Source organism: Miscanthus floridulus, chromosome 14, assembly GCF_019320115.1.
Source record: "Miscanthus floridulus cultivar M001 chromosome 14, ASM1932011v1, whole genome shotgun sequence".
In the NCBI taxonomy this organism is placed as follows: Eukaryota; Viridiplantae; Streptophyta; class Magnoliopsida; order Poales; family Poaceae; genus Miscanthus; species Miscanthus floridulus.
Window position 1 is genome coordinate 23,691,397 of NC_089593.1, and position 27,916 is coordinate 23,719,312.

Consider the following 27,916-nt stretch of genomic DNA (forward strand, 5'->3'; position numbering starts at 1 on the left):
AGCAGTAGTCATAGCACTTGGTCTATTACTCTATGTATCTACAACCTTCCTCCCTGGTTATGCATGAAGCGTAAGTTTATTATGATGCCAGTGCTCATCCAAGGCCCAAGGCAACCTGGCAATGACATCGATATGTACCTGAGGCCACTAGTTGAAGAACTTCTACTTTTGTGGAATAGACCAGGTGTACATGTGTGGGATGAGCACAAAGAGGAGCACTTTGACCTGCGAGCATTGTTGTTCGTAACAATCAATGATTGGCCTACTCTAAGTAATCTTTCAGGACAATCAAACAAGGGATATAATGCATGCACGCACTGTTTCAATGACATTAAAGGTATATTCTTGAAAAAATGTTGAAAGGTCGTGTACCTTGGCCATCGTCTATTTCTTCCTGCGAATCACCCCCTAAGAAAGAAAGGCAAGCATTTTAAAGGTAAGGCAGACCACCAGACCAAGTCGGGCAACCGAACTAGAGAGGATGTACTCAATATGGTCAAGGATGTAAAAGTAGTATTTGGAAAGGCACATGGCAGCAAACCTGTTCTGAACGACGCCGACGATCACGCACCCATGTGGAAGAAGAAGTCCATATTTTGGGAGCTACCCTATTGGCAAGTCCTAGAGGTCCGTAGCACGATCGACGTGATGCACCTGATGAAGAATCTTTGTGTGAACCTGCTAGGCTTCATGGGTGTGTATGGGAAGCCTAAGGACACACTTGAAGCACGACAGGACCTGTGGTGTTTGAAAGAACGAGACAACCTACATCCAGAGAACACAGATGATAGACGCCATTACTTAAGTCCTGCCAACTAGACTCTTAGCAAAGAAGAGAAGGAAAGCATGTTTGAATGCCTAGCAAGCATCAAGGTACCATTTGGATTCTCCTCGAATATAAAGGGTATAATAAATGTGCCAGAGAAGAAATTCCTAAACTTAAAGTCCCATGACTGCCACGTGCTCATGACGTAATTGCTTCCAGTTGCATTAAGAGGAATTCTACCTCCAAATATATGTCTAGCCACCGTGAAGCTATGTGCATTCCTCAATGCAATTTCTCAGAAGGCAATCGATCCAATGGATCTAGCTAAACTACAGAATGATGTGGTTCAATGTCTTATCAGCTTTGAGTTGGTGTTCCCTCCTTCCTTTTTAATATCATGACACACCTTCTAGTTCATCTGGTCAAGGAGATTAGCATTCTCGGTCCTGTGTTCCTACACAACATGTTCCCCTTTGAGAGGTTTATGGGAGTCCTAAAGAAATATGTTCACAACCATGCTCGGCCAGAAGGAAGCATCGCCAAGGGCTATGGAACAGAGGAGGTCATTGAGTTTTGTGTTGACTTTATTCCCGACCTTGACCCGATTGGTGTTCCTGAATCGCGACACGAGGGGAGACGAAGTGGAAAGGGGACACTAGGGAAGAAAACATATATTAGTATGTAGGACAATTATTTTAATAAAGTACATTATATAGTTCTGCAAAACTCCTCCTTGGTGGATCTGTATATTGAGACACATAAAGAGTTGCTCCGATCCGAGTTTTTAGGGAAGTCTGAAGCTTGGATTACGCGTCAGCATATGAAAACTTTTAGCGACTGGTTGCGAAAAGAATGTCAGGGTGATGAGAGTATTAATGAGCAACTGTATTTGTTGGCTAGGCAGCCATCGTGGCATATCCTAACATACAAAGGGTACGAGATAAATGGAAATACATTTTACACCGTAGCCAAGATAAAAGGAGCACCAACCAAAATAGTGGTTTCCGCATAGATGCCACCGTCCCTAATGGAAATAATCAAACATATTATGGCCGCATAGAGGAGATATGGGAACTAAACTATGCACCTACTTTTAAGGTACCTTTGTTCAAGTGTCAATAGGTAAAGGTGATTGGAGGCGGGGTAGCAGTCGACAACCAGTATGAAATGACAACCGTGGACCTCAACAATATTGGGTACAAAGACGAACCGTTCATCCTTGCCAAGCATGTGAATCAGGTGTTCTATGTCAAGGACATGTCTACAAAACCGAAGAGAGGGAAAAACAACAACGACCCAATCATTGAGCCAAAGCGTCACATAGTTCTTTCAGAAAAAAGAAACACCATCGTAATTGAAGACAAGTCAGACATATCAGAAGATTATGAAAAGGATGACCGAATTCCACCCTTCACAGTGAACAAAGACCCAAGCATCAAGCTAAATGATGAGGACACTCCATGGTTATGGCGCGATCATAACCAAGGGATATACGTTAAGAAGAAGTTCACTACTATGCCCGCTTGATATATATAGTGATGTATTAGACGTATTATGTAATAATTGTGACTTCATTTTTTTGTCGTGTTTTCGTATTTTCTACGGTTTACATGAATTTTCTGCTTGACGGTGGATTTCCCATGGAGAATGTGATGAAAAACCAAATGATCAACGTTAATAAGATGTGAAAACTTATTTCCTGTCGAAAAGTAATAGTTTTAATAATTTTAATCAAGTAGTATATTTTTGCATGGTGCAAATTGTAATTATTATTTACACTATGTTAAATATTTATACAGTAAAACAAAAGAGTATAGGTTATAAATTTTTGTTGTGTATAATAATGCAAAACCAAGTACAGGAATATTTATTATAATTTTTTGGATGATATTTTATTTATTAGGCAATTAATAACTGTCTGCATATTTATATAAAAGAAATATATAAAAAAAGGAAAAACTTCTGGAACCGGCAGGAAGCCAACTGCAGCCCACCTTTACTCCCGGATCGATCAACCACCCAGGACTATAGCCCACCTTTACTCCTGGGTCGATCAACCACCCGGGACTAAAGGTCGGCTATGTTTTCACGGCCCGCCAAAAAATACCTTTAGTCTCGAGTCATGGATGCACCCGGGACTAAAGGTCAGCCCGGGACTAAAGGCCTTTAGTCCCGGTCCGTGGATTCAACCGGGACTAAAGATCCCTAAAATATATCGTCTCGTCTTCTTCTCCCATCCATCATCTTCATTCTTCGCCCGAGAGCCACCGCGCCACCGCCGCTCCCCATAGCCTCTAGCCGCCTCCATGCGCCTCTCCCATCTCTCGCCATCTCCGCCAGCGGCCCGGCTCGCGCCTCTCCCATTCATGCGCGGCGCCTAGACCCGGATCTGCCGCCATCATCCTCGCCCTCGCCCAGATCTGACCGTGACCTCATCACCGTCGTCGATCCTCGTCCTTTGTTAGAGCGCTCATTGTCCCCGGTTCCACTCGCTCGCACGCCTCGCCGTGCGCTCGTCGTCCCCTTCACCGGAGCGCTCGTCATCGTCCCCTTTGTCAGAGCGCTCGTCGTCGTCCCCATCGCATCCTCGTCGTCGAGAGATCACCTCCGGCCATCCTCATCGTCCTCCACCCTCGTCGTCCTCGTCAGCAACAATGTGTGTATGAGTGTGTGCACATAGATAGATTTTATTTGTGTATGTGCATGCTCGGACCGACGGCGGCCATGGAGAGGGAGCAGGTCAGGGAGCGGGGCGCGGCCATGGAGTATAGCTCTGGAGGACTTCGAGCGTGTTTGGTTCATGCCTTCACCTTGCCACAGCTCGCCACGCCGAACCTGCGCCGAACTTGTTTGGTTCATGACTGCCGATCCACTCATGTTTGGTTCATCGCCGCGTTTCTGGTTCATTTGGGATGCCAACACACGCCGTAGTTCGGGCGGCCGATTTCATCGCCGCGTTTCTAGCGCGACTGCATCATCGGCGGCGTTTGTAGGCACGAACCAAACGGTATTCTACACGTTTATAGGCATGAACCAAACGGTATTCTACACGTTTATAGGCGCGACTGCATCATTGGTGGCGTTCGTAGGCACGAACCAAATGAGATACGGTATTCTACACGTTTATAATGTTCGTAGGCGCGACTGCATCATCGACTGAACAAAACGAGAGACTAAAAATATTAGTAATTTTAGTTAGTTGTAGATACTAAATACAAACTTCTAATACCTATATATGTTCTAAGATTATGTGAAGTTCTTGTAGTCACCATATTTTGAGCCAGATATTAATGGAAGGGTATAGATGTAATTAATGATTTAAGGGAGTTAATTCACTTGGAATATTATATAATTTAGGATAAATTGTAAATGCTTCAATACTTTGTAGTCCCTACAAGGTATTCAAACAATTTTACTATCAAATAAGAAGTCTAGAAAAGAAAAAACTAGCTTGCTCCTCACCAATTGTATAGTTATTAGTATAGTTGTCAACTTGCTTAATTTTCTAGTAACGTACAGTTTAAAAAGCCATGCATGCATTTCACTCATTTCGCCTAAGATGTTGTTTAAAAGGCATGCATAGATGACGTTTAAAAGGTAGATAGGCATAGAGATGAGATTGAGCAATCCAGAATTAATGCATTATAAATACAAATATTGAACCTTTGATACTTGTATTTCAGGATTTCAAGATGAAGTGGGTATTTAAAGATGAAGGGAGTAGTTAAACTTAAAAGAATTCACTTAGTATTTGGGACTACTCCACAAACTCCACCATGGAACAACTCCCACTAGTAGAGAATTCACTTAGTATCCGTACTAGTTGAACTTGCGGACCGTGTTCATCTCGGCTAGCATGTTCTCTGCCGAGCGGTAACGGACGTCAAGGAGGAGCTTTGATTCTATGAGGGAGAGCGGCAACGGTCGTGGAAGACCGTGTTTCCTTCCTCGTAGAAACAGAGCTCTTCCGTGGCTAAGTACGGTGCCGTCCGGTGGAGAAATGCTCGCCGAGATGATCACATAAGCAATGTCAACTAGTACGGATGGTTACTTATTTAAACATGTTTTCGAGCTAGAATTTGTTGGATATTTGATAACTTCAGACCTACAAATGTCATCTACAAATGTTACTATCCTCGAGGTGGCACGTCCTGTAGGAGTCTATTTAATAGATATAGTTTTTATTTTTTGTAGATATATCTAGTGGAGTAAAAGTTAGATGACTGCCCTGAGAGATAACATGGATGAAGAAATGATGGATATTATCAACACCGGCACTCAATTTGCCGATGGTGACCAGCAGGATGTAGATGACGGAAGTCAATACCTGGCTCTTGAAGATAACCAAGAAAATATTGTGCAAGAAAATACTGGCGAGGTATATATATTTATATATATATTTGAATATTATATATATATATATTTGAACATCTATCATCTATTATGTGTACACATGATATTTATTTATTCTTTTTTTTATACGTAGCCCTCTGAATCGACAACCACAACGGCGAAAAGTAAAAATATTCGAGGCACGAAAAAATCATTGGAGGGGCGCTACATAATATCGGAATTCAATATCGAGACAGGCGAACCACTTGGTCCACATGCAAGGAAATTCATGCAACACTGTGGGTACCTTGTAAGGGACAGACTTTCGATCAGTGTCCGTGAATGGAAGCAAAAGATCAACGAGCCTCATGTTAGTTTTGTCTCTGATCTTGATAAGAATTTAATTTGGGATGATATCCTTCAACATTTCACGTTGCAAGCGGATGATTATGATGCTATCAACGATGATGAATTGAAGGAACTAGTTCGAAAGTGGGCTATGAAGAAGATGGCCACACAATTCCAGACTTGGAAGAAATCCCTATACACGAAATACGTCAAGAAGAACCTAACGCCCAATTTCAATACTAGCGGCCCGCTCGTGAAGTTGAGGCCCTACTGGAATGATTTTGTGCAGTACAAGACATCGGAAGAGGGTGAGGAACGGGTGAGAAGGAACCAAGAAAATGCCCGACAGAAGATATACCACCATGGCATGGGATCAGGTGGCTACACGACTGTTATTCCCAAGTGGGAGAAAATAGAAGCGGACATTCTTGCCAAGGGTATCACACCAGAATCACTCAATTGGCTCAAACACACGAAGAATTGGTTTTTTGCTCATGGGGGAAGACTGGACCTAGAGACCGAGAAGCTGGTTCATGGCACAAAACTCAAAAGAGCAACACAAAGATTGTCTTATGCTCTACAAGCTAAAGCTATTGGTGCGTTCAGGTCCAATAGAGAGAAGGATGAACTGACGTATGCCCTCGGGACCGCTGAACACAGTGGCCGAACGAGAGGTTTAGGACAGAACATTTCTTGGGAGCATGGTTTCCCTGATGACAGAGATACCTACAGAAGCCAGCAGAGAAGGAAGGATGAGGATGCAGCGCGGATCAGCAGGTTGGAGGAATTGGTTCGTGAGTCACGGGAGGTGTTGCTTCAAGCATAGGAGCGCGAAAAAGACATGCAATCTAGAATGCATGACGAAATCAGAAAGCAAGTGTAAATAGCAATGAGTGCCCAAAGGCAGGCATCAGATCCAAGAATCAACATTAATATTAGCCCCCCTGATCAGTTGAAAAGCAGATGCGCTTCCACGGAGTTGCCAAATTAAGATGACGCAATGCTACGTTTCTCCGTGGATGACATCACTGCACCGTTTACATCATGTGAGCTACATATTCCAAAAGAGAATGCCACAATCATAGTGGTTCTCGGTGTTTTTTCTCCTCTAGATCCTACCAAGACACCAAGAATCCATGGGGCAATAATACCACCTGGATATGTTAGCGTCTCGGTGGATAGAGTTAACAAAGGTTTTAGTGATCTGCCTCTTGACATTACAGGAGGTGATGGGGAGAAGACTCTAGGAGAAGCAGAGAAGACATTCATACTATGGCGCAAGCGCTACATAATTATTTCTGGGGTCTCTAGTCCACCGCCGCCTCCTCAACTGCCAGACAATAGGTGCGGACAAAAGTGAACGAAATAATTTTTTCACAAATTTTCTATTGACATGCATGATTAATAATAACAATTTCTTATATAATTATTTTTTTTGTAATCACACAGCAGGGCCTCCGCCAAGCTAAGTCCAATTATTCAATCTCCATATCATCATAGTGCTCAGGGCAATGATTATGCAACGCCACCACCGCCGCCACCTCCAAGGAGGTCTCCAACGCCTCCAAGGAGGTCTCCAGCTCCTAAGAGGTCCACCCCACAAACGAAGCCGTTGGCCCACCAACCGGAAAAGAAGAAAGCCTCCTCTAATCCAGTTATTCCCCGAAAACTGTGTTACGAGAAAAGTGAAAAGGAATTAAAGGCTGAAGTACAAAAAGATGTGAAAAGTTTCTTAAAAAATGTAAGAAAGCAACGACAAGCGAAGGAGAACCCGGAGAGACCATACTTCTACCTAGCTCCAGATCTTCTAAGAAAGAAGGTAGACCAGAAAAAGCGGGAATCTCAAAAGACCCGGCCAAAATCGGACTACGACCGCTCTCTCACCAAGTTATTTGAGGCGGCGCAGAAAAAGACTAGAGCAGGGAAAGGTGTTGCACAACTCGGACAACAATCGCAACAATCAGTCCCCCCTCTTGTCATTCGTAATGAATATGGTTCAAACTTAGACTTACCGGACGTCGATTTTGAGGAACTGGTTTGGTTTTACGAGGATACAGGTTTCGACCTTGCCCAAGTGCTGGCTGAAGGACCATCTGCTCCGAAAGTAGATCCTTGGAAGAAATTTGAACATGGAAAGAGTCTATAGAACCCTGAGGCCTTAGGTGAACTGGGTACGTAAATGTACCTGTTAAACAAGTGGTACATGGCGGCGTGTAAACGGGAAGAGAACTTTGTTTCTGTCAGAATTAGAAACCAACATTACTTCCGTGGCGATGACGTTATATATGTCGAGTTTGGAGAATTACACCAACTATGCCACCTGGACTCTCTCGACAAAAGTCTCATTAGCTGCTATTGTCTGTAAGTGTGATTATTTTCTACTATTAAAGTGTATATATATAAAGCTACATATATATATATATATAAATTATATATCCTCACACTATATTTTTATATATGCAGATATGAGATGACAGAACTCAGAAAGAGACAGGATAACGATATTGGTTTCGTTGATCCAAATGTCGTATTCAAACACCCTGATCCCCTGCCGCCTGGATGGAAAGCTGGACTCGAGAAAAATCTCATGAGGTTCTTAGTGAACCAACAAAACAAGGACATACTATTCCCCTACAACTTCAAGTGAGTGTTAAATAATTAATGTCGATCATATGGACATTTGTTCAATTATTTGCTTACTAGCTAAGCTATCTCCCACATATACATATGTTGACTCTAGTTAATGTCGATCATATTTGTGTATAAAAACATATGCAGCAATCACTGGATATTGATGGTCATCGATATGGCCAATAGTCGGTTGCGCATCTTAGACTCGTTAAGAAAAGAGCAAACAGAGTACCAAGACATGATAGATATTATCCAAGGGTAATTTGGTCTCTCTAGCAACTATATATACCCCGATCTCTTAACTGCAACAATTATTAAAGGTCAAATTAATTTTTTATTTTATTGGGCGCGGTGTTTGGAAAAATTTCATTGAGGAACAACACATGAAACATTGCAAAGCGCCACTGGATGTAATCGCACACAAAGTAAGTACCAGCTACATTTATATATATATATAATTCAATTAACACCATGCATGCTTTCAATTCACTGGATCTTTTTTCTCGTAAAAGTGGGTTCTGAGGCAAGAATAGGGGAACAACTACTGCGGATACTATGTTTGCGAGTTCATCATGGCGTACTAAAAAAGAACTCCTGAAGAGAACCTCAAAGTACGTTATATAAATATATTCATATATTTACAATTTCTTTTATTGCTCATATATATAAGTAATCACGTGACCAACACACACACATATATATATATATATATACTTTTCCTTTAACTTTTATTGAAGACTCTATGGTTGAAGGAAAAAGTCATACGACGTGACTAACTAAAAGCAATTCAAGAGACCATAGCAGGATTTCTTAATGACCAGGTCCTCAACCCCGCCGGCGAGTTCTACAATGATGTCAACGAAACATGGAAGCCAAACCAGATGGAGTGAATTTGTTATCCCAAGGATATGATAGAATATACAATGCAAACTTTATTTGTAATATATATATATATATAGACATATTATATGTCCATAAAATTATGTACAATATATATATATGCATGTAATATATACGTTAGTTTCATACTTTAGTTTGTATAAAATGTTCGAACATTATAAACGTGTAGAATACATATATTATTAGCAGCGTAGAATGCGTATTCGAAAACCTATTCGAAAACCAAAACGAATCATCAATTGAAAATAGAAATAAAAAAATAAAAAAATAATAAAACATTTAGTCCCGGTTGGTAATACCAACCGGGACTAAAGGGACGACCCACGTGGCCAGGCCGGGAGGCCTCTTTAGTCCCGGGCGCGAAACCGGGACTAAAGGAGGGGGCCCTTTAGTCCCGGATTCGTGCTCCCGGTTCCAAAACCGGGACTGAAGGAGATTGAGAACCGGGAGTACAACTCATTTCTCTACTAGTGACTATTCAATAACCATAGATTTATAAGCATAAAGAATATATAATATAAAATAAATAAATAGTCAAATTATAATTTAGGAGATCGTGTCAATCTAGTCCGCGACTTATAAAACGGAGCATAGGTAGTAATTATATTTAGATCAAGAGAAGAAACTAAATTATTGTATATCTTAGTTTTTATTTAATCAATTGTTGACTTGACTTTGCTTATAGGCAAGTTTATTAAACGCGCTATAGGAACCCCTCATCCTTTTTTGTGAACCACGTGACCGAGTTCTACTAGCTTCCAAATGTCCCGTCAGAGCATCTCCCTAAATTCCTTTCTAATCCTTATTTTTAGCAAGACAAGAAAAAATCTCTCTCCAACAACTCATAATCTATCCTCCTAGTCTTTTAAAACTTAGAAAAAGTCACCATGTTCCGCATAAAGTTACGCACTTCCGAGTCGCGCGTATCTTCTCTCGCGTCGGCCAGTCTAAAGTGAAAGGGCATGGAAAGAATAAAGAATAGGAAAGGGTTCGTGATGCAAATGTACAAGAGAGAAAGAATATATAAAAGTGGTTAAGATAATTTAGAAATAGTATATGATTCCTGATGTAAAATTGTCTTCTATATTTTAGGAGTGGATTATTAGAAATTCTTAGAGATGGCTTTCTTTATTTCTTTCAATACTTTTATATCTTTTTAGAAGTTATAAAACTCTATGTTTTTTGGAAGAAAATATTAGATTCTCTCAGAGACGTTCTCGTAACGTGTTTCACCGTAGGTCAGATTTGCAGAGCTATTGGCTAGACCATGCAGCTGATCCGGAGTCAAGTCAACTTTTTTTTTCGACGTTGCACCCGACCCCCTATATAAATGTGGCTGGATGGGATCCTCGTCGCCAAGCAGCAAATTAAGCACTCCTCTCTGCGTGCTATCGCTTCCAGCAGGTACGTTCTGTATTCCTGGGTAGTTTCGATTATTTGTGCACAAGGTAAATCATGTGTGTGAAACTTGGTCCGAATGGGAAATAGTTAATCGTAGGTATGTCATGGAAGCACTTTGTCAAATTAGCACGCATTAATTGGTAGTAATTGCTTCAATCTGTTGTCCCGTTCCTCCTTCTAATTAACAAGTTTGTTAAATATAATATTCTTGTTAGTGAAGGTTAAGGCCCTATTTGGTTGGGCTCAGAGCATCTTCAGTCCCGGATACCTCTCCATATCCCATAAAACTGTCATATCGAAAATAGCTATATTTTTTTCTTGCTTCAACAGTTCCTCAATATTTCTCTATTTTTTGGTTGTCTCAATATTTTCCTCATCTCCCCTCAAATAAAGGGGGAGATACAACTCCTCCAATACCATGGAGACCACCCTAACTACCACTTCTGAGCTAGCTCTTACACTATTGTGGGACCGACCCTCCACATAGGTTTTGGGGAGATATATTGGGGTACTACTGCAGCGACTCCCCGAATATTGACAAAAGATAATATTGGGCTATCTCAATACATACATATTGAGGATAGATGATTATTGGGGAACTGCTAGAACTGAAAGCCATCCAATGGGGTTCAAAGCCATAGCTGCTTTGGCCCAAAAGCAGCTTTTCCTCCGGTACAAATTCAAAAGTAGCTTCCCTGCTTTGGAGGTGGGTAACTGCAAAGAAATTGCCCACCTTCCATTGGTTAAACAATTCATTTTTTTTCTTTTGTCTCGTCCCGTCTGTAGAAACACCGTGCGATGGGAGCAGAGGTTCCCGTGATAAGCGCTGGCGACTACTACGGTCGGCCGCTGCCCCCGATCGCCGCCCCTGGCCGGCCACCACCCATCGGCCATTTCCCCTAGGCCAGCCACCGCCCCCCATCGCTGCCCCTCTATGCCCGGCCGCCCGCCCAGGCTGCTCGACTGAGGCCCGCCGTCGCCCAAGCCACTCGCCCGAGGTCGGAAGCCGCCTAGGCCACTGCATCCTTCTCCGACGATGCAGCAATGGCCCTTCTCCACCTCCACATTGATAGTCCCTACACGGGTGCCCTCCCTCAAGCAAACAAAAGGCCAGATCTGAATCCTCAAGCATACACAGGCGGCGGTGCTCCTTTGGGTCACTGGTGCCCTCCCTCCCTACGGTGGCGCTCATGGCCGACAACGGAGCTCCCTCGGGCCACCATGCGACGGATGTGAGGTTAAAGAAGACAAGGGAGAGAGAGATTGACAGGTGGGTCGGCTGACATGTGGGACCCGCTGATAGCTACTTTTCAAAAAGCTACAGCTGCGCAACCAAACGACTTTGAGCTTTTTTCAAAAGCCCACAAGCCATAGCTGCATTTCCACAAGCCATGTCTACAAATTGATACATGACGTTATCAATTGGTCACAAACACCCTGAAAATCGTCATAGGTAACTATCGATCTGTGATGTTTCTTCTCAAGCATCATAGACAACTACGGAGGTGACAAATGATCCCGATCGTCACAAAGCTAGCACCTAATTTTCAAACCGTCATAGATTTTGTATGCGATGATAGTTTCATAAATCATTATCACGAAACCGTCATGTATCAACAGGATTCTTGTAGCAGCTGCACAGCTCATAACAGCTTTTTCAAAAGCCACAATCTAACCAAACAGGGCCTAAAGGAGTTTTCCACTCTCAAGAAGAGGACCCAACATACATAAGCGTAGTGGAACATTGTGATGACTTGATACTAAACTCCAGTTGCTCGAAACAATAACTAAAAACATTTCAGAGGATCACACAGGGTTGGCAGTGGTGGGTATGAAATTGTTTACAGGGTATGAATACTCTTTATGTTTCATAGGATCACAGGTTTGGCCTAATCAAGCTGAATCTACTATTGAAAAAATATAATAATTGGTGATCTTAGGGAAGATGGCAAGATTGAGAAGAGATATGTACACTGCTCGTCGACGTGGCCACGTGCTAGCTGTCCACGGTCTATCCTCTGGCCCTCGGTCTGCACGAACTCGTTAGACAGTGTCTATTGTTGTCGATCTTCTCAACGCTCAACACCTATACACCACAAGACAAAAAGATATGTTGCACATATTCTACTCACGCCATAGTTAGTCTCAGTACACTAAACTAAAGCTTGATCACCTCTCGACAATCACTCATTGTACTCATACATGGCCACATATCCACCCTGTGTTCACAGTTACTCCGTGATCCTGCCATACTGAATTAGCGGATGGCGCTGGTGAGTCACTCCGTGAGCCTGCCGCCCGGAATCAGCGGTGGTCTCCATGGAATTTGCATGGACGCATGTTACCAGCGTACTACTCCAGGATTTTTTTTTTATTTTAACACTTTTTAAAACTAATTTTAATTTTAACACTATCATTTTTTTTAACTAACATTTTTGGTCACATCTATATCCCGACGCGATCAAATAACTGTGCCGCACCGTACATGAAAGAAGGTGTTGTGCACTGTTGTGGCCTAGGACTGAACACGATGCTAGCTTTTCTGGGTGCGTGGGAATCTGCGTGGAATCACATCATAACACATCTTTCGGTTCGTGTCGTGCAAAGGGCCAGTTTAGATGGCAAATTTTTGGCAAAATGACACTGTAGCAGTTTTCGTTGTTATTTGGTAATTAGTGTCAATCATAGTCTAATTAGGCTTAAAAGATTCGTCTCGTAAATTTCATCTAAACTGTGTAATTAGTTTTATTTTTTATTTATATTTAATGCTTTATGCATGCGTCTAAAGATTCGATGTGACGAAAAATCTTAAAAAATTTGGTATTTTGAGGTGCAAATAAACAGGGCCCAACAACGAAACGTCTTTCGATCTCCCTGTTTGCTTTGGAACTTTACATGCAACTAGTAGCTAGTGATTCGACGTGTGCTAGCAGAGCAGCTGCGTGATGCTCCCTCCTTGCTTTTATTTGGAGCATTATGGCCACCACTCGGACTGAATCATCAGGTTTCCTATGTTTTTTTTCCCTGATAGATGTCCCCGATAAGAGAAGAGCAAGACTGTGTTAGGCGGTGCTAGATAAAGTGACTAAAATTTAGGAGGTATATTGAGAGAATATTGTAGGGGATGTTTGGATACTAATAAAAAAATAAATTACATAATCCGTCAGTACTCCACGAGACAAATTTTTTAAGCCTAATTAATCTGTCATTAGCACAAGTTACTGTAGCATCACATTGTCAAATCATGGACTAATTAGGCTTAAAAGATTCGTCTCGCAAATTAGTCGTAAACTATGCAATTAATTTTGTAATTAGTCTATATTTAATACTCCATGTATGTGTCTAAATATTTAATGGGATAACGACTAAAATTTAGTAGGGGCAACTAAACACCACCTTAGTTTATGCACTTGTATCTGTCCCTTCCCTTGAGATTTGTGATTTATCATGGTGTTAGCTAGTGTTTATGATTTTGTGATCCACTTGCGTTTTGCGTCTTTCATCAGCATGTCTTTTCCACATGTGTTCACCACTGCATTTTGTCTGCGAAAGTATGTGAGCCTGCATGCCGGCCTTGGTTTTCCTGTGATTTGAAAAGGGGCGTCCTTTCTTTTTCATTGGCACATGCAAGTGACTGTTTTTTCACCCGTTGCAATTAGCTAGAACGATCCCTAGTATTTTCTGAATACTGCTGCGAAACTGTATGCTTCCTGTCCGTAAGTGTTTAACTGCTAGTGACTGACCTAGCTAATTATTTCAGAACAATAGACTTGATATGTGGTATCTCTGTGTGAATCTTGAAGAAGTGCCAAATGCCAATCTCTAAAAACTGAGTAACAATAATCTTTTGTTGGTATCATATGTGTTTATATTTCTTTCGTAAGTATATCTTTTGTGATATTCAGTATGCAGTTCCTCAATAAAACTGTTTAAAATTATTTTTTATGAATTAGTAATTATCATTACAAATTCAAGATTTTGGTTATTATTACTTACTTCTAATTGTGGCTATATAAATTATGTATACTTGTGTAGCCACAATTAGAATACTGATTGTGGCTATTTTCTCCTACCTTTCTTCATTTTGAAGGCCATCACAGCAGGTTTCTCTGATAATCAACTAATTGGCAGGGGCGGGTTTGGAGCTGTTTACAAGGTATGTGTGCAATTCAGCTGGCTATTTTGCACTCATGCAACCTCTCTTACATATATCTCATGAACTGCAGGGAGCTCTTCAAAACAATGTGGTGGTCGCAGTGAAAAAGCTTCATGACATGATTGAGATTTTAGAGGACAATTTCCAACGTGAGGTTGCTTGTCTAGTAGAGGTGAAGCACAAAAACATAGTGCGGTTTCTGGGGTACTGTTCTGAGACGCAAAATGTTAGGGGGCTGCATGAAGGAAACTATGTTTGGGCAAACGTGCGTCAAAGGTTGTTATGCTTTGAATACCTAAAAAAAGGGAGCCTTGCCAAGTATATTACTGGTAAGATCATCTGTCATATAACAAAGCATTTTGACATAGCAAGACTAAAGGGAAGATTTAACATCTGCAGTATATCTTTTATGGAGAGGATGCACTATGATTTTCTAGGTACATTGGATTGTTCTGTTTTGCCAACCTATCTTTCTCAAAGCGATTAGTAGTGCACTAGAAAAAGAGTATCTATAAGACTAAAGTTGATTTTACTGTTGTGGAACTGTAGGCAAAGTACATGTGATTGTCAATAATCACTCTGAACACCCTGCCAATTTTGTCAAGATAATATGCTTTTGCATAGTAATTTGCAAGCAAAGTAGCCATTGAAATTTTTAGTGAAAAACAGGTGCTAGAGTATCTTGTATATATTTCCATATCACGCAACCAACCAAATTGGATCACACACACACTTTCAAGGCTAAAGGGAAGATTTAACATCTGCAGTATATCTTTTACGGAGAGGATGCACTATGATTTTCTAGGTACATTGGATTGTTCTGTTTTGCCAACCTATCTTTCTCAAAGCGATTAGTAGTGCACTAGGAAGAGAGTATCTATAAGACTAAAGTTGATTTTACTGTTGTGGAACTGTAGGCAAAGTACATGTGATTGTCAATAATCACTCTGAACACCCTGCCAATTTTGTCAAGATAATATGCTTTTGCATAGTAATTTGCAAGCAAAGTAGCCATTGAAATTTTTAGTGAAAAACAGGTGCTAGAGTATCTTGTATATATTTCCATATCACGCAACCAACCAAATTGGATCACACACACACTTTCAAGGCTAAAGGGAAGATTTAACATCTGCAGTATATCTTTTACGGAGAGGATGCACTATGATTTTCTAGGTACATTGGATTGTTCTGTTTTGCCAACCTATCTTTCTCAAAGCGATTAGTAGTGCACTAGAAAGAGAGTATCTATAAGACTAAAGTTGATTTTACTGTTGTGGAACTGTAGGCAAAGTACATGTGATTGTCAATAATCACTCTGAACACCCTGCCAATTTTGTCAAGATAATATGCTTTTGCATAGTAATTTGCAAGCAAAGTAGCCTTTGAAATTTTTAGTGAAAAACAGGTGCTAGAGTATCTTGTATATATTTCCATATCACGCAACCAACCAAATTGGATCACACACACACTTTCAAGGCTAAAGGGAAGATTTAACATCTGCAGTATATCTTTTACGGAGAGGATGCACTATGATTTTCTGGGTACATTGGATTGTTCTGTTTTGCCGACCTATCTTTCTCAAAGCGATTAGTAGTGCACTAGAAAAAGAGTATCTATAAGACTAAAGTTGATTTTACTGTTGTGGAACTGTAGGCAAAGTACATGTGATTGTCAATAATCACTCTGAACACCCTGCCAATTTTGTCAAGATAATATGCTTTTGCATAGTAATTTGCAAGCAAAGTAGCCTTTGAAATTTTTAGTGAAAAACAGGTGCTAGAGTATCTTGTATATATTTCCATATCACGCAACCAACCAAATTGGATATTTCTGATTCCGTTGGACTGCCGATCCGATGGCATAATAAGAACTCATGCATTGTTGTATTGTATATACTCTTGACAGAGCCATCTTCTGGACTTCAGTGGAGGGTGCGCTATCAAATAATTAAGGGGATTTGTGAGGGTCTACGTTATCTTCAACAGAAGAGCATTATTCACATGGATCTCAAACCTGAAAATATACTATTGGACGATAGCTTGGTGCCTAAGATTGCAGATTTTGGTATATCAAGGCGCTTCAGTGAAAACAAAAGCAGGACTATTACTGAAAACTTAGTTGGGTCGCGGTAGGCTATCTAATTCTATCTAAGATGTCAATTTTTTTGTTAGTTATCAACCAGATCTATTGCATACCTGTTTAGTTATTTCTCAACACACTACATGAATTTTTCATGTAGGGGATATATGGCACCAGAATTTTTAAGAAGTGGAACAATCACACTGAAGATAGACATATATAGTCTAGGTGTTATTATCATGGAGATTCTGATGGGATGTAAGGAATACACCAATGTTGACGAGGTAATAATCATTTACATCACTGTTTCAAGATAATGGCTACATTCTTTTCTTTTTGGTGCTATATCATCACACCGCTAGCAGTGTCCAAATCTGCATCAACTATATTTGGAAGATATATATTTATGTTCCCTATTTTAAGAGGCTGCGTGCCGCCCTGATATAACTCTTAACTGACTTTGATTGTGAAATTCATAGGCGCTGGAAAGTTGGGCGAATACATTTCAGACAACAGAGAGCCACGTACTACTAGAACAAGTAAAAGTATGTGCCGAGATAGGGATAAATTGCATGCACAGTGACCCAGACAAAAGGGCTGCTATAGAGGATATTATGCGCATGCTTGTTGAAACGGATATTTCGTACTCCTGCTCCATTGTTAGAAGTGTCGCAAGCACTTCATCATCATCATCGGCAGGGCAGGTATGATTAACTACGGTAAACATTTTTTAGAATTGCCACAGTGTAGTGCATTATTGGAGTCCTGCAATGCACCTTTGCCCTCTTTAAAAATTCTGGGTCATAACGGATTCTTCTCTTTTTGATGAGGGTCATCGTATACATGTAGCACTCCCTCCGTCCCAAGAAGATAAAATTAATTTCTAGGGTTATCCTAAGTCAAACTATTTTAAACTTAGCTAACTCTATATTAATATCTATAGCACCAAATAAGTATAATCAAAATATATTGTGTGGTGTATCTAATGATACAAATTTGGTGTCATAAATATTGATGCTCTTTTCTATAAATTTGGTTAAACTTAAAAAAATTGGCTTCACACAATTCTAGAAGTTGATTTATTTGAGGATGGAGGAAGGAGTAGAAGTTGAGACATACGGAGATGATACCATGATTACTTAATAATCTTGTTCAATTCATGGGTGCACATAGGAGACATGCAACTAGCTTGCTCCAAATTGTTTGAGACAATCTATAAATAATTATTTGGACACTAATGGATACATTAAGCAGTATACATGATTCTTTTCTTTCCAAAAAAAGTATTTTTACTTTTATGGACAAAAATTAACTTTGTTTTGAAAAAAATTATACATATAGTGCCAGTGAGTTGTCTGCATCAACCCATAACGGGAGAAGTGGACAGTTGACTTGCAATTCAATACTCACCCACATCGAGAACTTGTCCGTGTGCGGAGTATGCGTGAGTCGCAATTATTTTATTTAATCATGACATGACTCAAACGCTCGCCTTTTGGCTAGGATACTATGCTTTATTTAGATTGTAAGTTTTTTTACTCTCTCTTCATCACATCAAATTTTTGACACATGCATGGAGTATTAAATATAGATAAAAATAACTAATTATACAGTTTGATTGTAAATTACGAGATGAATCTTTTAAGCCTAGTTAAGCCATGATTGGATAATAATTGTCAAATACAAACGAAAGTGCTACAGTATCAAATACTGATTTCTAACCCCAATCTAAACAAGGCCCTAGTTGACCGGTTCAATCGAAAAACTTAATGGATGGAAAAGATGGATAAATTTACTAATACTTTAGTAGGTGGAAGAATGATTTTCCTTTCTTATTGTTGATTCTTTATTACCAACGAAAGAAATTTCATTTTTTTTCTGATTGCATAACATACGAAATTAGGAGAAAGCTAGAAATTTCATAAACTTAAAACATGGCTTTTAACATAGAGGCAAGGATGAGAATTTTTGCAACCTAAAACCAATCCTATCAACTAGCTTATGCTAATTTAGAAATATAAAAACCATGCACACAAAACAGGCACGATGAAGAAGCTTAAAAGCATAAGGTATATATATATATATATATATATATATATATATATATATATATATATATATATATATATATATATATATACACACACACACACCCCACACTGAAATATCTATATGCATGTTGTTATTGCAGTTGCAAGTCCACCCTGTCGAGCTCTGCTTTCCCTTCGAGGCCAAAAAGAGTAGTATCCCATGCTCAGTCAACTTAATTAACAGGACAGATGGTTATGCCAACTATTGGGTTATACCGCAGTTCCCTCAGTCAACTTAATTAACAGGACAGATGGTTATGCCAACTATTGGGTTATACCGCAGTTCCCAGAGATATACTCCATCGACAAGCTCAGTTTCATTTTGGGCCCAATGTCCACTGGCACTTTAAACGTGACAATGGTAGAGCAAGAGCAGCCGCCACTGGACCTGGGCATATTTAAAATACTGATGATCGCCATGGGAACTGAGAGAGAACTTAAAGATCTGGTCTCATGTATTGGCAACGAACCAGAGATCCTGAAGCTAGTTGAAGAGCTGGGTGAAGATGTGCGTTCCGCAATTGTGACTCCTGTCGACTGCCAACCAAGGGACAGATCGTCTCCCCCGAAGGTGAGTTCGTTCGCTCCTTCGTTCGTTCAATATAATCTCTCTAGTCTATTTCATCTGTTTTAATTAATCTGGATTATATTTTTGTTGTGTCAGACCGTATCGTCGGTGTCATTTACGAGCCTGGGAGCCATAGATGTGCATCCCACAAAGCCATGGTCAGAAGATTTTGACGCTTGCTAGCTGTGTTACTCCTTGTGGACACACAAAAAAAAAAAAAAAAAAGAGTTCCATGTATCTATCTTACACTTACTTTCGCTCTAATTTCATCATGTAGGATTTTGGCGGGTGGTAACAACTATCTTGCCATTTGGGACCACAATGAGGAGGTAATAATAATGGCATATAAGTATTTGTGATTCATCTCATGTTCGCGTCATCTATCGATCATGTTCTATTATTTCCACGAGCTGAGATGGTTGCTGAACCGTTTATTTATTCGCATCGATCTGGCGCAGTTTTATTTATTAACCCTAGCTATGAGCATTGAGCAGGCACAATACTAACTCTTTTCATTAAAATTGTCAGGCAACAGTGTTTGCATTAGATGTGAATGGGGAAGGAAGCACGGTCCCAAGACTAGGGATTGTGGCGGTTATATTCATCCCACGAAAGCAATGGTTTGTGACCACAGATGATGCGGGATATGTCCAAGTCTACTCCTGTGAAACATGGCAAAGAATAAAGACATTCAGAGTTAGGCCCCGTTTAGTTGCTAAAAAATTTTGCATAGTAACTATCACATCGAATCTTACGGCACATGCATGGAATACTAAATGTAGACGAAAAAAAAACTAATTACACAGTTGGTCGAGAAATCGCGAGACGAAACTTTTGAACCTAATTAGTCCATAATTAGACACTAATTACTAAATACAAACGAAATGCCACAGTGAGCCAAAATCCAAAATTTTCTTGGATCTAAACGCACCCTTACCAGTACCAGTCATAGCCATAGCATTGTCATGTCAATAGCGATTCACCCTACCTACCCATACCTGCTATTGGCGCGTATTGACGGCCTGTTCGAGCTCTGGAACTGGGACAAGGGCTGGACCTGTTCTCGAAAAGTTCGCTCATCCTCTGACAGTTCAACCCTAAGTTATTTCACTGTCAAATTTAATCCAAACAACACGGAGACCTTTACGAGTGGCGACAGATACTCTGGACTGAAGGTTGGTCTCTTTCCCTTCCCTTGTGCTAGTTTTTCTTTTTATGCTATTATTACTATTATATATATTCCTCCCCTCTTTTCCAAAATAGTAAATACACTTTACTTATGCATTTAGCCAAACCGTTGTCTAGATATGTATAACAAGAAGTTGATTTATTTGGGGATCAATGAAGTATGATAAGCCAATTTAGGTCGGTTTGATACAGTGGCTAATTGCTACCTAGCTAAAAATTAGCTCCAGTGCATTGAAACAGCAGAGTTAATAGGAGTGCTAGTTTTTAAGCAAGTCTTCAACGAGTTGTTAGCCAACTAGCCAGCCAACCATAACTTATTTGAGCTAATTATTAGCCACAACTAATAACTAGCCATGTGTATCAAACAGGCCCTTAGTTCATGTCCTAACCTAGTCTGACTTTGATCTTCTACCGTTTAACAGGTCTGGTCAATTAATGCTCCGAATAAGCCCATCACAACCATACAACAGTATTCTGATAATTACATATTCTATGACCATGTTTTCACTGAGGCTAGTCAGAACCATGTGGTTGTCGGCAAAGATGGTCGTCTAAACGTAAGTATTGCTGTGTGCGTTTGTACTGGATACCAATTGATCGACTCGAATGATGTGAGAATTCATATTTTTGGTTCTCATGTTGAATCAGATATGGGATTTGCAGACAGGGACACGTGTTCACACACTCTATGAGACTGGAAAATATTTTAATACCGCAGTAGCTTGCCACCCAACACTTCCGCTAATAGTTGCAGGTGTCTATTCCATTGATTCCCCATGCCAGCCACTTGTTCGCTTCTGGAACTCCACTAATTACAGGTGCGTGTACTCTCTCTCTCTCTGTCATGTATGTATGAATGACCATGTATATTGTATACATGCATGTAGGAAAGAAATGAGCCTATCTATTTGCATATGGTGTATCAATCATGAAAATATTTCCTTAGTGAGTTATGGTAGGACATAACAATTCATGTTAAATGGTATATTAATACTCAATAACACAAAATTATGAGTTACAATATTATATAAAATTAGTTATATTTGAGATTGAATATTGTACACTTACTACCTCCGTCCTGAAAAGAATGCAACTATGGGTTGTGTGCCACGAAAAGTGGTTCACTTTGACTAAGTTTTTAGTAAATAATATTCACATTTATGGCTTTAAATTAATTTATTATGAAAATACATTTCGTAATTAATCTAATGGTATTTATTGGGTATCATAAGCATGGATACTTTTTAATCTATAATTGGTCAAACTTAAGGTACTAAAACGTGACACTATGTTAGAATTGCATTCTTTTTAGGACGGAGGTAGTATATTGATAGATCAATTTAAGCACAATAGTATAGATTTTTTTTATAGACGGCTTCCATTTCTAACAGAGGCGGATGACATAAAAATCGTCTGTAACTATGGCATGGAGCATTGTAGCTCCTGAACCATCCCTGGAAATCAATTTTCAGGGGTGATTCCATTAAGAAAACTGTACCTAGAGACGTATCCATTTTTAGGGACAGTTGACATAAGAGTATGTATTTGCTAACATTATTAAGAGAACCATGTCTGAAAATTTTTAAGAGAACCGTGTCTGAAAATTCTTAATAATTTTCATACATTATTCCCAAATAATGTTGGCAAATACATACTCCAAAGCATATAGATTCATTGATAATTAACTGAATTTTAATTTATCACAATGGCAATAAGATTTTGGAATATCTATATGGGTATTGGATTAGAAAATAAAAACTAAGAGTGTGGATGCAAAGATAAGCAATTTTAATTAGGTGTACTCTGCCAAGTTCATCAATGAACTTCTAGTATGGTTATCTATTTTTTGAATACTTAAGTCTCTTCTAACCAGTGTAGGAGCATGGATTTATGCACTTGCCCTCAACAATAGCTCAAAACGTATTTGGGAATCTCCATAAAGCCCCTTAAAACCGTAAAGTTTTTACATGTATGGAAGTATAGGAGACACATTGCAGCTCTTGCATGCTCTGTGCCATCGACACCTCTATCACACCACCGCTGTCCACTAGTGACCACTTGTAGTCGTAGCTACCACTGCACCGCTGTCCACTAGTGACCACTTGTAGTCGTAGTTACCACTGCACCACAACACTGAAACATTGTCAGATGTCAGTCGCTAAAAGTTGACAATTAAAGTATACTAGAGGATCATTTTATCACCTTCCTTACACTGTCACTCCTGACTCCACTCCTAGCCAGTTCACCATTAATTTGTTTAGCTTCACCCATGACTTCCTAGTTGCTTGTTGCATGATTGCCCAGCCGCTCATCTCACTAACCTACAGCCACACTGGCCACTATTTGCCACTTTTGCCCATCTAGACATCCGCCCCATCATCGGTCGCCTCTCATGCGAGCTCAACGTGTTTAATGAATTGCCTAGAAATCAACATATCTTGTTTAGTTAGAATATAAATTAAGAAAAGGAATAAACAAAATAAGTGCCCGTTTGGCAAAGCTCTAGATCCGAGATCTATGCTGAATTTATAGTTTGTAGGTTAAATTAAAGCGGTTTAAATATTTTTATTTAATCAAAAATATAAATGAAATGAGCCATGTAAATGCACTTAACATGTCTACAGCTTTAGCCCCAGGATTTGCTAGAACTACAGAGAAACACATAGATTTTCAGCTAGGGCTGCCAAACAGGGCCTAAGGTGTAGGAAATAGCGGGGCTAGGGGAGCAAAAGGACAAAACTATGGTCTACATACTAGTGGAGGCCTCAATAATAGACTTAGGGGTTGTTGGTACTCCTAAGCACTTAATTCTGAAACGGCAAGCGGCACAATGCATATAGTTTTATCTTTTCCCTTAGAGTATTTCAAGGCTTATATTTAATTCATGAAAAGTAGGCATAGAGATTAATCTAACCCAAAACATCAATTAAACAAGTTTGTTATGAACATATTCTAACCTAAAGCTAGCCTAATCTAATTAAAAGTCAATTGTAAAGCTAGATAGCATCTAATCATATCCTCTAATCATAAAGGCATATTTAGAGATCAATTAGAGCTATCAACCATATGAGTATCTTATATCATTGACACATTATGCAGTGCCATAGGTTTATAGGTGTTTGACACATATATGCTTTTGTAAAAGTTCTGTTCGATCTGTTGAATGTTGAATACTTGAAATATTGTTGAAGGATAGACCACTAACAGTGAAACTTCGCAAGTTTCAGGCTTGAGAAAACTGTTAGCTGCACGTGTTTCAACAGGATCAGACACCTTGGATTTGTGGGCTCAAGGAGGTATACAACTCACTACCTTACTATTTGCGTATACCACTAACATTGCTCATTTGCATTGTAATGTCTAATTTATACTATGTATATGAATAAAGGGATGCTAGGTACCCTAATAAATTACCCTTATCATATATAGAAGTGGATTATTAAATGGTCCTTAACGAACTACTATAACGAGAAGGATCTAAAAGCATGCCTAGTTGACCTGTTTGATCACACCCTTTTTGTTTTATGAAATTTTTAGGAAGCATTAAACTGTCAATTATGGCGTGCTTCATCCAACTTGAACGTACCCTAAGCTATAAGATGGTCCAGAATTAACCATTAAATTTAAAATTTCTGAATTAACCATTAAATTTAAAATTACTTTTTAAAGCCTATTAGGTCGGTTTGGACAGTGGTTTTGCAATGCGCAGCATCGAATTTTCTTTTCAAAAGGTCATCTGTATAGGTCATGCATGCTATAAAATGAGGACGTCGAAAAGTCATGGTAAGTTTGACCATTATAATTGTGTGAAACACAACAAGTATTGGGAACCTATTTCATTTTTCGCATAGGGAACATACAGCCACATTTCTTTTGACAAAACGTTTCATTTTATTGCATGGTCACCAAGATCTATTTTTCATATATATACTTTGAGGTCCAACTGACCAACACCAGTACACCACCCTCCAAACAATACCGGAAACCGGCACTTTGCCGAGTGCCGGAGGCTTTGCCGAGTGTATTTTATCAGGCACTCGGCAAAGACGGTCTTTGCCGAGTGCCAAATAAAATACACTCGACAAAATGCGTCTTTGCCGAGTGCCTTTTTTCTGACACTCGGCAAAGATGTATTTTGCCGAGTGCTATTTTTCGGCATACGGCAAAATGCGTCTTTGCCGAGTGCCTTTTTTCTGGCACTCGACAAGATGTATTTTGCTGAGTGCCTTTGTTTTGGCACTCGGCAAAGAGGCATTTTACCGTGTGCATTTTTTTTTTTGCCCTCGGCAAATCAGTTTTTCAAAGCAATTTTTGAGGCCCTAAATGAATTCAAATGAAAAACTTTTTAACTACAAAGTTGTATAACTTCTCAAGATCTACAAAGTTTATTTTTGTCATTTCTTCATTTGACAAAGCGACAATAACATTGTTCATAAAATCTACATCTCTTATATTAGTTTCATGAAAGTAGAAGAGAGATATATAAGATTTGTGAACAATGTTACTACCACTATGTCAGATGAACAAATGACCAAAATAAACTTTGTAGATCTTGAGAAGTTATGAAATTTTGTAGTTGGCAACATTTTGATTTGAAATCATCTTGTCATGCAAAAACGACGTTTGAATTTGAAAATTTGAAAATTTGATTTTTTCAAAAGACCTCGGATGGAAAAACTTCCTAAATAAAAATTGTAGATCTCTAAAAGTTATGAAACTATGTAGTTGACAACTTTTTGATTTGAAATCATCTTATCATGCAAAACTACGTTTGAATCTCTCAAATTTGAAATTCGAATTTTTCAAACGACTTCAGATGGAAAAACTTCCTAAATGAAAATTGTAGATCTCAAAAAGTTATGAAACTTTGTATTTGACTACTTTTTGATTTGAATTCGTTTAGGGCCTCAAACAAGCAATTTACTCTCGTTTTAGTATAATATATGAGGATATATAACGGAATCTAGACACAAGTGACAGTGTAGTGCAGTGGTAGAGCAGCAGACACGCGAGGGAGAGGTCGTGAGTTCGAATCCCACCGGTCGCGTTAGCCGTGAATTTAGCGCAAAAAATGCAGCAACTTCGATGGAGACGGGCGGGCGCTGGCCGGTGGTGACCTCCCCCGAATTTTTGCCGAGTGCTTTTCCGGCACTCGGTAGAGGCTTTGCCGAGTGCCCGACAAAAAGCACTCGGCAAATAGCTGTTTGCTGACAAAAAGATGCCGAGTGTTACACTCGACAAAGCAGTTGCCGAGTGTTTTTGGGCCATTGCCGAGTGCCCCTGGCACTCGGCGAAACAACTGTATCCCGTAGTGAAATCCGGTATAGGATACGACATAGGCTGACAGTTTGAAGAAGTTTGTGATCCTATACTGGACAGTATTATAATTTAAGGTTCAAATAAGACCATATGCATTACTCCCTCCATTCTTTTGAAGTAAAACATGTTTAAATTTTTTTATTAAGAAAAAAATCTAAAATTTTGAGTAAGTTTATAGAAAAATATATCAGTATTATTTATAGCATTATTCGAATTCGTTGCATTCCTATAAACGTGGTCAAAGTTAGAGGAGTTTGGCTTAAAGAGAAAAAAACATCTTACATTTAGAGGAGTAAAATGCAGGGTTGGGAATAGAATGTTGTTCTTAGCAGTTTATTCTTTTGGTGTTTCGACTGCTAACCCGGAACATCTTGACTGATTATGTAGGCTCGTGATCGGAACTCATGAGGATCTAGAAATTCAAGTCCTGGAAATTGATATGGAGTCATTATTGTGTCAGCAATAAGGACGTGCACATAGTTCGAGCTGCAGAGCAAAGCACAAGCACGAAACTGATCTACGCTTTTATCATTTGCCTCCAACGTGTGCACACAGCAGTACAGCACACGTATTTGCTGCAACATGCTATGCAAAGTTGCAAACTGAAGGGCAACTCATATGTAATATATTGACGAGGCTTTCAACATTATTTACATGTATTATGGTTGTACGAGGCTTTCAACATTAAGTAAATGTTTGTACGAACAATATGACAACAAAGTAGAGCAAGTCTAAGCTTGTGATTTTGCGAACACAAGGTTGATATGTGCCCTTGTGGTTCGGATTTGTGATGAGTGATTGTCAACGTTATTCGCGTCTTAGGTTAAGTTTGTTAACTAACCATGACGTGAGTTGGGTCGTGCAACATGTCTCTTGGCTTGTGGTGCGCAGGTGTGGAGCCCGGAGGCGGTAGTCGACAGCGAGATGAAGGTCAAGTAGGGACATGCTGTGCCGATGGACTGGGAGCGGTGACGGACAGACATGAGGCTTGGACCGAGGGACTAGGAGGCCGGATGAACAGCCATGGTGGCTAACATCTGGGGACATCGACAAACACAAGTGTACATGGAAGTGACCGTGTTGACCGAGTCAAGATGGCGGACGTGCAAGTCGAGTGGAGGCTCTGGTTGACTTGGTGGCTGGGCGATCGATGATGGAGGTGACACGCGTCGAGTGGCGGGGGACACGTACGGAGTACGCTACTCGGGGCGGTTTGGTGGGTTGAGCCTCAAAACCACCGGGTGACGGTTTCGCGGGTTTGGCCTCAAAACCCGAGCGGAGGTTCCGAGTAGGAACGGGACGGCACGTGCGGAATCACAAAGGTTGCGTCGAGGCGAAGCAAATCTGTGCAGTAAGCGTGGCCGTCCGATCAATAGAAATCGAGTTGGACCATAGTGCCCTCAGGCTAGGTGGTTCGCTCTGAAATATCTAGGGGCAAATAGGGGAGATTCAATTTTTAGGGAGAAAAACTCGCTCTTGCACGATTTTTATTGATTTCATGGACTTAGAGTTTGTCTTGGGTGATGATCTTCTAGGAGTAGCCTACCAACTCCGTGGTAATCCTTTCTGCAAAGTTTCAAGTTATTTCAAGTTGATTTGATCGAGTTTTGATTGTTAAATCAATTTTTCCAGAGAACTGCTCGTACATACCAGACACGTCCAATGTGAATGTCGGATGTGTCCGGTAGGTCAAACTTTCGAGTTTGGAGCTGAAATTTGGTGAAGATCTACCTCAATGTGTCTAGAGACTGTGGTTAAAATTTCATAATTTTTAGACACCATTTGATAGGGTTTTCGATTTTTCTCTAAAGGACGCTTAGTGTTGTTCAGCATACCAGACGTGTCCGGTCCGGTATGGACTGACTGTGCTAAGTTCAACATGTTTTTTGAGATCGTGCTTACTAGACATGTCCGGTGCAGTTCCCGGACAGGTCCGATGTGAGTTGCTAGTGTGCTGCTGTTTCTTTCGCGGTTGGTTCGTTTGAGCTCCGTTTTATTTTTCGTCTGTTGCGTTGGCTTTGTGGTATCCCGCTGTGTTCCTAAGGAACATCCATCTACTCATTTAGGCCGTGGACATCATGGTGCTTGGTTTGCGTGTTTGGTGGTGATTTTGGGACAGTGGTCGAAAAGTTTCGAAA

General features: G+C 40.0%; 2 pseudogenes; both read left to right on the forward strand.

Moving 5' to 3' along the window:
* Positions 1 to 3,490: 3,490 nt before the first annotated feature.
* Positions 3,491 to 26,471, forward strand: LOC136503189 (cysteine-rich receptor-like protein kinase 34; annotated as a pseudogene).
* LOC136503190 (CBS domain-containing protein CBSCBSPB3-like) overlaps positions 20,237 to 27,916 on the forward strand; it is a 44,073-nt pseudogene continuing 36,393 nt past the window's right edge.